The sequence below is a fragment of the Somniosus microcephalus genome, unplaced genomic scaffold (genome assembly GCF_052327205.1).
Source record: "Somniosus microcephalus isolate GS21.2 unplaced genomic scaffold, FLI_Smic_1.0 unresolved_chr2, whole genome shotgun sequence".
In the NCBI taxonomy this organism is placed as follows: domain Eukaryota; kingdom Metazoa; phylum Chordata; class Chondrichthyes; order Squaliformes; family Somniosidae; genus Somniosus; species Somniosus microcephalus.
This window is the reverse complement of record NW_028225180.1, coordinates 4938908-4953382: the sequence shown is the minus strand read 5'-3', so window position 1 is coordinate 4953382 and position 14475 is coordinate 4938908.

Here is a 14475-nt window from a genome sequence, read left to right as displayed (position 1 = left end):
GCTATTCCTTCATCGTCACTGTGTCAAAAGCATGAAATTCCTTCTGTAACGGTATTGAGGGAGCATCTTCATCACACGGACTGCAGTGGCTCAAGATGAAGGCCCACCATTTTCTCACGGATAACTAGGGATGGACAAGTAATACCGGCCTTGAGAGTGACCCGCATATACAGAGAACAAATAAATATAAATAATGAAGTGGGAATAAAATCACTGATTTGGAAATTCACTGATTGACCCAGGTGAGACCTGTGATCAGAGCGGGGCATCATATTCCGCCAAACAGATTGTCAACACAATTCTCTGGTTTTATTATTGATACTACTCACACCTTCCCAAATTCCCTATAGCACAGTGTTACCATGAGGAGTATGGGGAATATCAGACTGCCACAGTGAGGGACATGGGGTATATAAGATTGCTACTTTGAGGGGTGTGGGGTGTAACAGAATTACAGTGATTGGTGTGGGGTGTAAAAGTCCAGAATGTGGCATCGATCAGAGTGTTACAGTGAGGAGTGTGAGGTATATCAAACTTACAGTGAGGGATATGTGGTATATCAGTTGTTACCGTGAGGGTTATGGACATATCAGAGTGTTACATAGAAACATACAAAAATAGAAGATAGGAACAGGAGAAGGCCATTTGGCCCCGCGAGCCTGACCCCCCATTCAATGCGATCATGTCTGATCATCCAAATTCAGTCCCCGGCCCCTGCATTCTCCCCATACCCTTTGATCCCTTTAGCCTTGAGAAATATATCCAACTCATTCATGAATATATTTAATTAAATGGCCTCTACTGCCTTCTGTGGTAGAGAATTCCATAGGTTCACCACTCTCTGGGTGAAGAAATTCCTCCTCATTACTGTCCTAAACGGACTACCTCTTATCTTTGTACTGTGACCCCTGGTTCTGGACTCGCCGACAATCGGGAACATTCTTCCTGCATCTAGTCCGTCCAGTCCTGGCAGAATTTTACAAGTTTCAATAAGATCCCCTCTCATTCTTCTAAACTCCAGCGAGTACAAGCCCAATCGACCCAATCTCTCCTCATACGTCATTCCTGCCAGCCCAGGTATCAACCTGGTGAATCTTCGCTGAACTCCTTCCATGGCAAGAACATCCTTCCTCGATAAGGCGACCAAAACTGCACACAATATTCAAGATATGGTCTCACCAAGGCCCTGTACAACTGCAGCAAGACATCCTTATTCCTGTACTCAAACCCTCTCGCTGTGAAGTCCAACATAGCATTTGCCTTCTTAACCGCCTGCTGCACCTGCATGCCCACCTTCAGCGACTGGTTCACAAGGACACCCAGGTCTCGTTGTACTTCCCCTTCTCCCAAACTATCGCCATACAGATAATAATCTGCCTTCATGTTTTTGCTACCAAAGTGGATAACCTCACATTTATCCACGTTATATTGCATCTGCATTGTTTCTGCCCAATCACCCAAACTGTCCAAATCATCCTGGAGTTTCTCGCCATCCTCCTCACAGCACACACGCCCACCCAGCTTTGTGTCATCTGCAAATCTGGAGATATTACATCTAGTTCCCTTGTCTAGATTATTAATATATATTGTGAATAAAAGGGGTGCAAGGACCGATCCCTGCGGTAGCCCACTAGTCACTGCCTGCCAGTTGGAAAAAGACCCGTTTATTCCAACACTTTGCTTTCTGTCTGCCAACCAGTTCTCTATCCAAGTCAGTACCTTGCCCACAATCCCATGTGGGTTAAATTTACACGCTAATCTCTTATGCGGGATCTAATCAAAAGCCTTCTGAAAGTCCAAATACAGCACATCCACTGGTTCTCCCTTATCTATAATACCAGTAACATCCTCAAAAAATTCCAGTAGGTTATTCAAACACGATTTACCCTTTGTAAATTCATGTTGACTTTGTCCGATCCTGTCACTGTTTTCCAAGTGCTCTGCTATTACATCTTTTAGGATGGGCTCTGGCATTTTCCCCACTAGCGATGTCAGGCTTACCAGTCTGTAATTCCCCGTTTTCTCCCTACCACCTTTTTTGAATCGTGGGGTAACATTAGCTGCCCTCCAATCCATGGGTACTGTTCCAGATTCCATCGAATGTTGGAAGATGATCTGCAATGCATCTACTATTTTTAGGGCCACTTTCTTAAGTACACTAGGATGTAGATTATCAGGCACTGGGGATTTATCGGCCGTCAATCCCATCAATTTCCTTAACACCATTTCCCTACAAATAGTGATATCTTTCAGTTCCTCCCTTTCATCAGACCCTATGTTCCCCGACATTTCGGGGTGGTTATTTGTGTCCTCCTTTGTGAAGACAGAAGCAAAATATGTATTTAATTGTTATAACATTTCTTTGTTCCCCATTATAAATTCCCCTGATTTTGACTGCAAGGGACCTACGCTTGACTTTCCAATCTTTTTCTCTTCACATATATATAAAAGCTTTTACTGTCAGTTTTTATGTTCCCAGCTAGCTTACTCTTGTTGCAGCTGCCGCGGAACACGAATGGAGGCCGAACCGATCTGAGGAACACATGGCTTTTATTACATTCTCTTGAGAGATGGCTGCCCCAGCTCCTCTCTCTGCTAAACCCGAAAAACGACTGAGGGCGACACCCACGCTTTTGAGTACACACTGAGGGCGACGCCCGCTCCTTTGTCATGCCTTAAAGGCAGCATGCTTCTTAAAGGCAAGGTGCCCGATTTATTGTGCATGGACAGAAAAGTGGATTTCGCCCATTTAGGTGGCGATCCGCCACACAGCTCCCCCCAGAATCCGCTTAGGAGTTGTGGACGAGATGGTGCGGTGGTCTGATGGGCCGGCCGGAGCGGCTCTTGTAGGAGGCCGGTGGACGTGGAACGGCCGGGCGTGCAGCAGCCAGGTGTACTGGCTTGAGGGCAGGTCGGCCGCGTGGCGGTGGACGAGCTACTGGGACCTGCTCACCGGGCTCCGAGTGTGCTGGCTTGAGTCGGTCAACCGACACTTTTTCAGTCCTGTCGCAACTTGTAGGTCGAAAGATTTGTCCCCAGCCTGTAGCACTTTGTAGGGCCCGTCGTACGGGGGTTGAAGGGGTCCGCGGTGGGCATCGTGCCGGATGAAAATGAACCGTGCCTGGTGCAGGCTTAGCGGGACGTGTGAGGTGGATTCGCCATGCCGGGCAATGGGCACCGGGGCGAACTGTAGCGCCGGTGAGGCGAAGTCGTGGCGTTGCTGTTCAGCTGACCAGGGTGTCGTGGCGGTGGGCAGGAACTCACCGGGTACGCACAGCGGCTGGCCGTACATGAGCTCTGCTGCCGATGCATGGAGGTCTTCTTTAACCGCGGAGCGCAGGCCGAGGAGGACCCACGGGAGTCGGTCGGTCCAGGCACCATCCTGGAGGCTGGCTCGAAGAGATGCCTTCAAGGATCTGTGGAACCGCTCACACAGTCCGTTGGCTTGGGGGTGGTACGCTGTGGTGAGGTGAATGGTCACCCGGAGATTGCGTGTGATGGCGGTCCAGAGTTCAGAGGTAAATTGCGGACCTCTGTCCGACGTCATGTCAGAGGGGACGCCGAACCGTGCGACCCAGGTGCTGACGAAGGCTCTGGCGATGTCGGCGGTGGTGGTAGAGGTCAGTGGAATTGCATCGGGCCAGCACGTGGTGCGGTCGACGATCGTCAGCAAGTGCATGTGGCCTTGCGACGGCGGCAGGGGCCCGATGATGTCCACGTGGATGTGGTCGAATCTACGTGAAGGGACGGTGAACTCCTCGAGGGGTGCTTTCGTGTGTTGCTGCACCTTGGCCTGTTGGCAGGCTAGGCAGGAATTGGCCCAAGTACGCGAATCCTTGCGAAGGCCACGCCAGACAAAGCGGTTGGCTACCAATTTGATGGATGCGTGGGCGCCGTGGTGGGAGAGCTTGTGGAGAATCTCGAATACCCGGCGGCGCCAGGACGCTGGGACGATGGGCCGAGGTTGAGATAGGGATATGTCGCACTTGACCGTGACTGCGGTTGGGCCGCAGGCGACGTCGGCCAGGCGTAGCCCTGGTAGATTGGTAGGTGCGGAGAGCAGATCAGGGTCCGTGAGCTGGTCTGCTACGAGCTGAGCATAGTCCACTGCCAGGTGTGTGGCGTGGATGGCGGGGCGGGAGAGGCAGTCGGCTACCACGTTGCCTCGGCTGGAGACGTGTTGGATGTCCGTGGTGAGCTCAGACACTGCCGTGAGCTGGCGCTGCTGCCTGGCGGACCAGGGGTCGGTTGTCTTTGCCATTGCGAATGTCAGGGGTTTGTGGTCGACAAACGCAGTGAAGGAGTGGCCCTCCAGCAAAAACCGAAAATGGCGGACCGCCAGGTACAGCGCGAGGAGCTCGCAGTCGAAGGTGCTGTACTTGACCTCCGGGGTGCGTAGTTGGTGGCTGAAGAAGGCAAGTGGTTGCCAGGCGCCATCGACCCACTGCTCGTACACTGCGCCGACCGCGTGGTCGGAGGTGCCCGTGGTGAGCGCTACTCTGGCATTGGGCCGTGGGTGCGCGAGCAGGGTGGCGTCAGCGAGCGCAGTCTTGGTGGAGTTGAAGGCGGCTGATACGTCTGCCGTCCATTCAACCGCCATCTTGCCACTCCTGCCCCGGAGGGCTTCATACAGAGGCCTCATGAGGGATGCCGCTTTGGGGATGAAGCGGTTGTAGAAATTCACCATCCCGAGGAACTCCTGCAGTGCTTTGATGGTGGTGGGGTGGGGAAATTGCTGGACGGCCTGCACCTTGGTGGGCAGGGAAATGGCCCCAGCATGGGTGATGTGGTGGCCGAGGAAGTCGATCTTGTCCAGGCCGAACTGGCACTTGGCTGGGCTGAGGATGAGCCCGTGGTCGCTGAGGCACCCGAACAGGATGCGAAGGTATTCGAGGTGTTGCTGCTTGGAGGAACTGGCTACCAGGATGTCGTCCAGGTAGACGAACAGGAACTTCAGGTCCCGAAGGACCGAGTCCATGAGCCGTTGGAATGCCTGGGCCGCATTTTTGAGGCCGAAGGGCATCCGCAGGAACTCGAAAAGCCCGAAGGGGGTGATTACGGCCGTCTTGGGGACGTCCGCGGGGTGGACGGGGACTTGGTGGTAGCCGCGCACCAGGTCGACTTTGGAAAAGACTGAGCGGCCGGCCAGTCTAGCCGAGAAGTCCTGAATGTGCGGCACGGGATTCCGATCAAGGGTGGTGGCATCATTGAGGTGGCGGTAATCCCCACAGGGGCGCCAACCCCCGCCTGGTTTGGGGGCGATGTGGAGTGGGGAGGCCCAGGGAATGTTGGAGCGGCGGATGATGCGGAGCTGTTCCATAGTGGCAAACCCGGCCCGCGCGATCTCCAGTTTGGCCGGGTCCAACCTGCGGGCGTGGGCGTACACTGGGGGGCCTGTGGTGGGGATGAAGTGTTCCACCCCGTGTTTGGCGACCTCCACGGAGAAGGTCGGGTTGGTGAGGGCCGGGAATTCGGCCAGGAGTGCCGAGTAGTCATCCGTGGCCCGGGCGTGGCACTGTGATGCCATGTCAGTGGGTTGACGGGGGGCCATGGCACCCAGGATCACACACAGAATCACAGAATCCACAGTGCAGATAGAGGCCATTTCAGCCCATCGAGCCTGCACCGACACATATCCCATCCGATCCCTGTAACCCCACGTATTGTAATCCCCTAACACAAAGGGTCAATTTATCATAGCCAAATCAACCTAACCTGCACATCTTCGGACTGTGGGAGGAAACCGGAGCACCCGGAGGAAACCCACGCAGACACAGGGAGAATGTGCAAACTCCACACAGACAGTCGCCCGAGGCCAGATTTGAACCCGGGTCCCTGGCGCTGTGAGGCAACAGTTCTAACCACTATGCCACTGTGCCCCCCTTGGGGGACATGGTGTTCATGTCCACGAGGCGGTGTCGAGGGATGTCTACCAGTAGGCCGTGGGCGCACAGGAAGTCTGCGCCGATGAGAGGGGAGAGTACCTTGGCAGTGATGAACTCCCATCGATAGCGGCGACCAGCGAGGTCAAGGGTGACTGTGCGGGTGTTGTACGTCCGGATGTCCGAGCCGTTAACGGCAGCCAGCACCTGTCCTCGTTCGCCCTTTTGGATGTCGAGGGCGGAGGCCGGGATGATGCTGTGCTGATCTCCAGTGTCGCACAGGAACCGGCGGCCGGTTTTGTCATCCGTGATGTACAGCAGGGAGCCCACGTGGCCCGCGGCCATTGCGGGGGCTGGTACAGGGACGGACTTGAAGGAGCAGGGAGGTGTGTGCCGTTGTGCCCTGGTGCTGAACCGTGCATGGTAGTAACAGTAGCCCGGGTTTGTGGGGCGCGAAGGCCCCGTGGGCCCCGTGGCTGGGCCTTGTGGCCGCGTGGTGGCCGGTGAGTGGCGCGCCCAAGCTGTGGCTGCCAGGTCCGGAGCGACATCGCGGCTGGAGTGTGCGGACAGCAGCTTGTCGTCCTCGTCGGCCAGGGCTTCTAGGTCCGTGAGGCCGGATGCCACGATCGCTGGGCAGATGCTGGGAGGTAGCTGGCGGATGAACAGCGTGCGGAAGAGGGACCCGGGTGGGCTCTTGTCTGGTGAGTTCTGCAGCACTATCCAGACCTACCGAGTGATGCGACGAGGTAGGCATACTTCGTCCCATCTGTGGTGATGTGTCGCAGCCGGAATCAGGACTCAGCTTGGAGGAACCAGGCTTCGGGCTGGTTTTCCCAAAACTCCGGCAGTTTCACGGAAGCGGCGTTTGTGTCCGCCATTGCAGTGCTCAGAATACGTTTTGAGCATCGGGGTCACCAATGTTGCGGCTGCCGCGGAACATGAATGGAGGCCGAACCGATCTGAGGAACACATGGCTTTTATTACATTCTCTTGAGAGATGGCTGCCCCAGCTCCTCTCTCTGCTAAACCCGAAAACCGACTGAGGGCGACACCCGCGCTTTTGAGTACACACTGAGGGCGATGCCTGCTCCTTTGTCATGCCTTAAAGGCAGCATGCTTCTTAAAGGCAAGGAGCCCGATTTATTGTCCATGGACAGAAAAGTGGATTGCGCCCGTTTAGGTGGCGATCTGCCACACTCTCATATTCTCTTTTCTCCTACTTAATTAATCCCTTTGTCCTCCTTTGTTGAATCCTAAGCTGCTCCCAATCCTCAGGTTTACTGCTTGTTTGGCCAATTTATTTGTCCAATCTTTGGATCTTATGCTATCCCTAATTTCCATTGCTGGCCACGGTTGAGTCACCTTTATTGTTTTGTTTTTATTCCAAACTGGGATGAACAAATTCTGTAGTTCATCCATGCGGTCTTTGAATGTTTGCCATAGCCTATCCTGCATCAACCCTATGAGTGACATTCCCCAATCAATCCTCCCCAACTCACACCTGAGACCATCATTGTTTCCTTTGTTTAAATTCAGGTCCCTAGTCTCTGAGTCAACAACTTCATTCTCAATCTTAATGAAGAATTCTATCATATTATGATCGCTCCGACCCAAGGGGCCTCGTACAACAAGATTGTTAATTAATCCTTTCTCATTACATAATACCCAGTCTAAGATGGCCTGATCTCTGGTTGGTTCCTCGACATATTGGTCCAGGAAACCATCCCGTAAACACTCCAGGAATTCTTCCTCAACAATATTGTAACTAATTTGTTTAGCTCAATTTATATGTGGATTAAAGTCACCCATGATGACTGCTGTGCCCTTATTGCACGCTTCTCTAATTTCCCTTTTAATGCCATCCCCAACCTCTGCATTACTGTTTGGATGTCTATATACCACTCCCACTAACGTTTTCTGCCCCTTGGTATTTCTCAGTTCTACACATACAGATTCCACATCATCAGAGCTAATATCCTTGCTTACAATTGTGTTGATCCCTTCTTTAACCAGCAATGCTGCCCCACCTCCATTTCTTTTTTGCCTATCTTTCCTGATTATTGAATACCCCTGGAGTTTAAGTTCCCAGCCTTGGCTAACCTGGAGCCATGTTTCCGTAATCCCAATCAAATCATAATCGTTTACCTCTATTTGCGCAGCTTATTCATCCACCTTATTACGAATGCTCCTCGCATTAAGGCACAGAGCCTTCAGGCTTGTTTTTTTAACTCTCTTGGACCTTTTAGAATTATTATTTACTGCGGCCATGTTTGATTTACACAATTGATTTCTCTGACTACCACTTTTGTTTTTCTCCTTCCTATCATTTTCTTTTAGCCTTGTTTCCCTTTCCTCTGTCCCACTGCTCAGGTTCCCAACCCTCTGCCATTTTAGTTTAAACCCTGCCCCAGGGCACTAGCTAACACTCCCCCTAGGACATCGGTCTTGATACACCCTGAGGGCTGTGGGGTATATCAGAGTTTTACAGTGTGGAGGGTGGTGTATACCAGATAGTGGTAAAGTGATGGCATGAGTTTTTTTCATACTACAGTGAGCGGTGTGGCGAGTAACAGCCCAGTGTGTGGTATGCATCACAGTATTACAGTGAATGGGGTGGGGTATAGCAGAGTGTTATAGTGAGGGTTGTCGGGTACATCAATGAGTTACAGTGAAGAGAAGGGGGAATAAGAGTGTGTTACAGTGAGGGGTGCAGGGTATATCAGTGTTTTACAGCGAGAGATCTGGGGTATATCCGAGTGTTGCAGCGAGTCATGTGGGGTACAGCTGAGTATTAAAATCAGGGGTGTGGGTTATCTCATAGTGTTACAGTGAGGATGTGTGTTATAGCAGAGTGTTGCAGTGAGGGGAGTGAAATATATCACAGTATATTACAGAGTGGGGTGTGGGTTATATTAGAGTGTTAGATTGAGGGCTGTGGGGTGTAAGAGTGTCGCAGTGAGTGTTGTGGGGTGTAACATAGTTTTAAAGTGTGGGTTGTGTGCTCTGCAAGAGTTTAACATTGAGGGGTGTATCAGTCTGTTACAGTGGGCGGTATGGGGTATATCAGAGTGTTACTTTGTGGGGTGTGAAATATAACAGAGTGTGTTACAGTGATGGAGGTGTGGTATATAAGAGTGTAACATTGAGTGGTGTGTGATCTATCAGGGTTTTACAATGAGTGGGGTGGCGTATATCAGAATGTTACAGTGAGTGGTGTGGCATATATCAGAGTGTTACAGTACCGGGAATGAAGTATTTCACAGTGTGTTCCAGTAATGGAGGTGGAGTATATCAGAGTTTTACATTGAGGGAGCCGGAGTATACACGAGTGGTGCGAGGTAGATCAGTATTATGGTGAGAGGTTTGGGGTGTATCAAAGAATTACATTGGATGATGTGAGGTATATCAGTGTAAGAATGAGGTATGTGTTTTATTTCAGAGTGGTAGAGAGAGGGGTGTGGAGTATATCAGAGTGTGTTACAGAGATGGATGTGGAGAATATCAGAGTTTCAGTGACAGTGCCAGAGTATATCAGATTGGTACGAGTTATATCTTTATTATAGTGAGAGGTGTGAGTTATATCAGACGATTACAGATTGCAGAGGTGTATCAATGCTATAGTAATGGGTGTGTGGTATATCAATGTGTTACAGTGAGTGGTGTGGGGTATATCAAAGAATTACATTGGATGATGTGAGGTATATCAGTGTTAGAATGAGGTATGTGTTTTATTTCAGAGTGGTAGAGAGAGGGGTGTGGAGTATATCAGAGTGTGTTACAGAGATGGATGTGGAGTATATCAGAGTTTCAGTGACAGTGCCAGAGTATATCAGATTGGTACGAGGTATATCTTTATTATAGTGAGAGGTGTGAGTTATATCAGACGATTACAGATTGCAGAGGTGTATCAATGCTATAGTAATGGGTGTGTGGTATATCAATGTGTTACAGTGAGTGGTGTGGGGTATATCAAAGTCTTACAGTGAGTGGTGTGGGGTATATCAGAATGTTACAGTGAGTGGTGTGAGTTATATCATAATGTTACAGTGTGGCTGTGTGTTATATCAGACTGTTACATTGAGGTGTGTGAAGTATATTATAGTATCTTACATTGTGGGGTAGTTCAGAGTGTTACAATGAGGGGTGTGGGGTATATCAGAGTGTAACAGCAAGCGGCGTGGTGTATATCAGAGTGTTTTACTGTGATTGACTTTGAGTATGTCAGAGTGTTACAGTGAGGGGGCCGGAGTATATCACAGTCTTGCGAGGTATATCAGTATTAACGTGAGGGGTGTGGAGTATATCAGAGAATTAGAGTGAAGGTGTTAGGTTACATCTGTGTTACAGTGAGGGGTGTGTGGTACATAAAACAGTGTGTGTTGTGGGTTATATCAGAGTTTTACAGGGAGGGGTGTGTGATATATCACAGAGTTACAGCGAGGGATGTGGGGTAAGGCGGAGAAATAGATTGCGTGGTTTGGGGTATATCTGTATGATTCTCAAAATTCCCACATCTCCCAAGTTATTATTAAGGGACCCTGAAGGACACGTTATTAAAAGGGGTACCCTAAAGGGAAAGGCTTTTGGACCTCATGGGTAAACCTGCAAGGTTAAAGCAGGACCCTGCAAACAACATGTCAAATTGAAAACTCAAAATTGACATGCCCGGGCCTGTGGGAGACAGCTTGATTTGTAATTTCATACCAGACAGCTAAAGGAGACAGAACACGCATTCTTCCCTTTAGAACAAATCAACCCAGGAAACGACTTCATCTTGCACAAACTTAAAGCCATCAAGACTATACATATATAATCGCTTACAATTAGAACTAGCAACCAAGCCAGGAAGATACCGATTTACATTATGCATAACAAACACCAAGACATTAAAAACCATTCAGCAACGGGACAACCGCCCAAAAACCAGTTAAGGTGAACGAATATAATCACCTTAATGAGCCCGCCAAAAATCAGTCAAAGAACTAACCCTGATTTGGCATGCAGATAACAAATTCAGAAAGAGTATAATTGTAGGCCCACTGGTAACCAAAGTGTGTGCGGCATTCGGGATCGAAACGACACCAGATGGGGCCAAGTGAAGCCAACAGGAAGGCTCACCCAACAGCACGGTGAGAGGGCATGGTGGAGCAGGCTCGAGCAAATAAAACTAGGCCGCAACTGCAGCCTTACCGACCACGAGGACTGCGGTAACAATAGGCCGGGTAAACCATAGCTTCAGCTCATTACCACTCCACAGGTAATGATCTAGGCCACCGCGGCCGAGTTGACACCGAAGACCGCCAACTGAACCCCAGCTGCAAAAAAAACTCGACGATCAGACCACCACCGGAATAACATACCCGGAAGTTTTCCACTCTACAAGCTAAAGTACCCAACAAAGACTTACTTCCCTATTGCCAACGAAGGAAAAAAGCTACTTACCCAGACAAATCCACAACCGCGCCATTACGCATCTGCGGACTGGACCCAACTGAAGTATCTTCGCAGATTCTAAGACTGGGACCACGTGGCAATGGCAAGCATCAAAGGACGCAAAGAGTGAACCCCAAAACCGCAACCGCTTAACTGACAGGATTCGAACTGTCAAGAAACCCCTAATGGTTAGCATAATCCTTGACCCCTTTTAGCACAGTTTAGTTAGTGGGACAAGGGTAGGGGAATTATTAATTAGATTTTCCCTCATTGTGCCGTGTGTTCCCCATTCTTAAATAAGTGTACTCTTGAATGTCTGTAACCATTCCAGTTTCTAAGTGTATAATTTTATTGTGACTCTAATAAAATACAGTTCTCCTTTACCAAACCAGTTGTCTACTCAAATTTGGTATCGCAATCTTTACCTCAGTCCGGAGTCTAGAGCCACAGAGTCGAACCTCTCAAAAATGGACAGGGTCAAAGCTGACGAAACACACACCACCCCCTACAGAAATGGCGACCACGGCAGGACTCCAGCAACACTGGTGCGATACAGTAGACACTGATTCAGATGAACAAACTGTAATGGAAGAGAGGATATCAAATTATGTCTTCGGTAAGGTGAATATAGCTCAGAAGTGGATCACTAATCTGTTAAAGGCTGGGCATCTGGTAGATGCTGCAGCTAAATGGATAGAAGGGAAGGATCAGAAGAAATTCATAGAAAAGGCAGTCTGGATGCTGTGCTTCAAGAAGCAGATCCAGCTTTTGTACAGGCTCGTTGAAGTACAGGCAGCCGAGATATGGGAGTCAGCGCTGGAAGTCCAAACAAGGACTTCAGCAGGGGAGAAGTTACTGGTAGCATTGCAGGCCCTGAGCCAGGAAAGGGTGCAGTTATTGGGGGAGCATAAGGCCAGGCAGGAGTATTTAGAGTGTCAGGTCACCGAGGCCAAGAACAATGAGCTGAAGTTGCAGGAAAAGAATGCCTGCCTATCAGGACAAGTAAGAGAGCAGGAGGAGAAAGTAAAAGACATATAGGCAGCCTATAAGTTAACGAGCGCACAGGGGTTTGAGGATGCAGATCATGGCCCCTGCAAGGAACAGATTGAGAATATGAGCCTTGCCCTAAGGAAGGCAAAGGGCATGGTGTGCCTCATAAGCCAGAAGGCAGCCCGTCCGATTTTACAGGGAACGAGGGAAGAGCGGTTCACACACCACGAATAGTGCCCAGGGACGATTCGGTTGAGGAGCAGGAGGACCCATGACCACCACCCGTAGCGCCAGGTATTAGCGAGAACTGGCAACAAGTGGGGATGGAGTTAGGGTAGAAGCAGCGGTGGAAAAACCCTTGCAAGAGAGGCAGGAACTGGGGCCGAGTTGCCCGGCCCGGTAGTAAGTGTTTGGCCCACCCGCTAATGGCTGGGAAGAGGGACCCCTCCAAAACCAGTTCGTAGTGCCCTACGGCACCCAAAACCTTAGTGCTATGGTAAGCTACATACCAAAGATCACAGAAAAAGTTGACCCCTCGGTCCAGTTCAGGGAAGTGGAGCAGGCAGCCAGCATCACTGAGTGCGATGATGCTGAGCAGAGCATAATGCTGCTGTTCTCCCTGGAGGATAAGCTCCTCCAGTCCATCTTCGACCAGTGTAAGAGTATGGGGAACTCAAGGAGGAAGTTCTTGAGGCCATGCGAATGAATGAGGGAAGTCCTGTCTCCCGAGTGGAGAAGACAGTGCAGATCGCAGGGGAAACACCGCAGGCTTTCGCAGGCAGGTTGTGGCCGGTGTATAGGATTCCCTGTACTGGTGCACCTAACCGGGCATTCCTGGACCGGGATCAGCTGGCCCACTGCCTCCGTTGCCTGGTGGCAAACAGCTTGCCACAGATCAGGGCCAAGGTGGAAGTTTGGTTTGTCCCTAAGAATCCTCTGACTGCCGAACTGATGGTGATCAGACAATTGACCCTAGCTTACAGGAATGGTAGGGGAACGATGCACAGCCAACTCAGGAGAACGTGCATGAAGTAAAACTGAACAGGGTATGAAGCAATGGCATTAGGAAGGGAATAACCCCTCCAACACAAAACTTAAATATTACGGGTGTGGGAAGAATGGACACTGGAGGAAGGAGTGCAAAAACACTTGGAAGGATAACAAGGGAAATAATTCCCCAGCCCCAGCCCAAAAGACGGAGTTAGGAATCCCTCCCGCCATGGTTGAGACATTTTTGGACGTGATGAGGACCATATTGATTGGCCCAGGGAGGGTAGCAGCCACTACTGGTGCTCTGACCCCATCAGCCCCATCCAACCCACAGCCCTGACTAGAACCAGCGCAACCTGTCGACCTGTGTCCCCTTGAAAACGACTGCGAATGACCGAAATTACAGGACAGGGCAGCCACAGCGAATGGAGTGTGTGCTGCAGCCCGAACAGGGATTAGCCTGGCCGTCCAGAGACAGGCGGCGGTTGTACATAGTTTCTGTAAGAGAATTTGGTTATTGTTAAATTTGGGTGTTTAGTTTAATTTAAATAAGATAATTGGTAGTTTCATTTTGTACTCCTGAATAAAGGTTTTTTTTCGTGTGTTTGTCATTTTTAATAAAGACTTTGACGTGTTATTTTTTATAAAGATAAGTGTACCAAGTGGTGCAGGTGTGTAGGACCCATCCATGCTTGGAAGTATGTAAATAATTATATTTTTGCCTAGGTATGCTTATGTACACTACATTCTTAAAGAATGGGGAATGTATGTGTCATGGGATTTTAGATACGTAATTGCAGGGAAGGTTGGCTATGGAGGGTGGGGAATTTTGCTCACCTTCGTAAGTTTTATATTTGAAGTGAGTTGAAGTATTACAGGGGGGTGGGTAGGATTCACAAAATTCCCACATCTCCCATGTTATTAACAAGGGAAACTGAAGGACAAGTTATTAAAAAGGTACCCTAGAGGGAAATGACTTTTGGACTTCATGACAAAACATGCAAAGTTAAAGGCAGGACCCTGCAAGAAGCGCAAAGCTCCAAACTTCACATGCCCGGGCCTGTAGGAGACAGCTTGAATTTGTGATTTCAAACCAGACAGCTAAAGGAGACAGGACACGCCTTCTTCCCTTTAAAACTTAATCTTGCGCAAACTTAAAGCCATCAAGTCTATGCATATA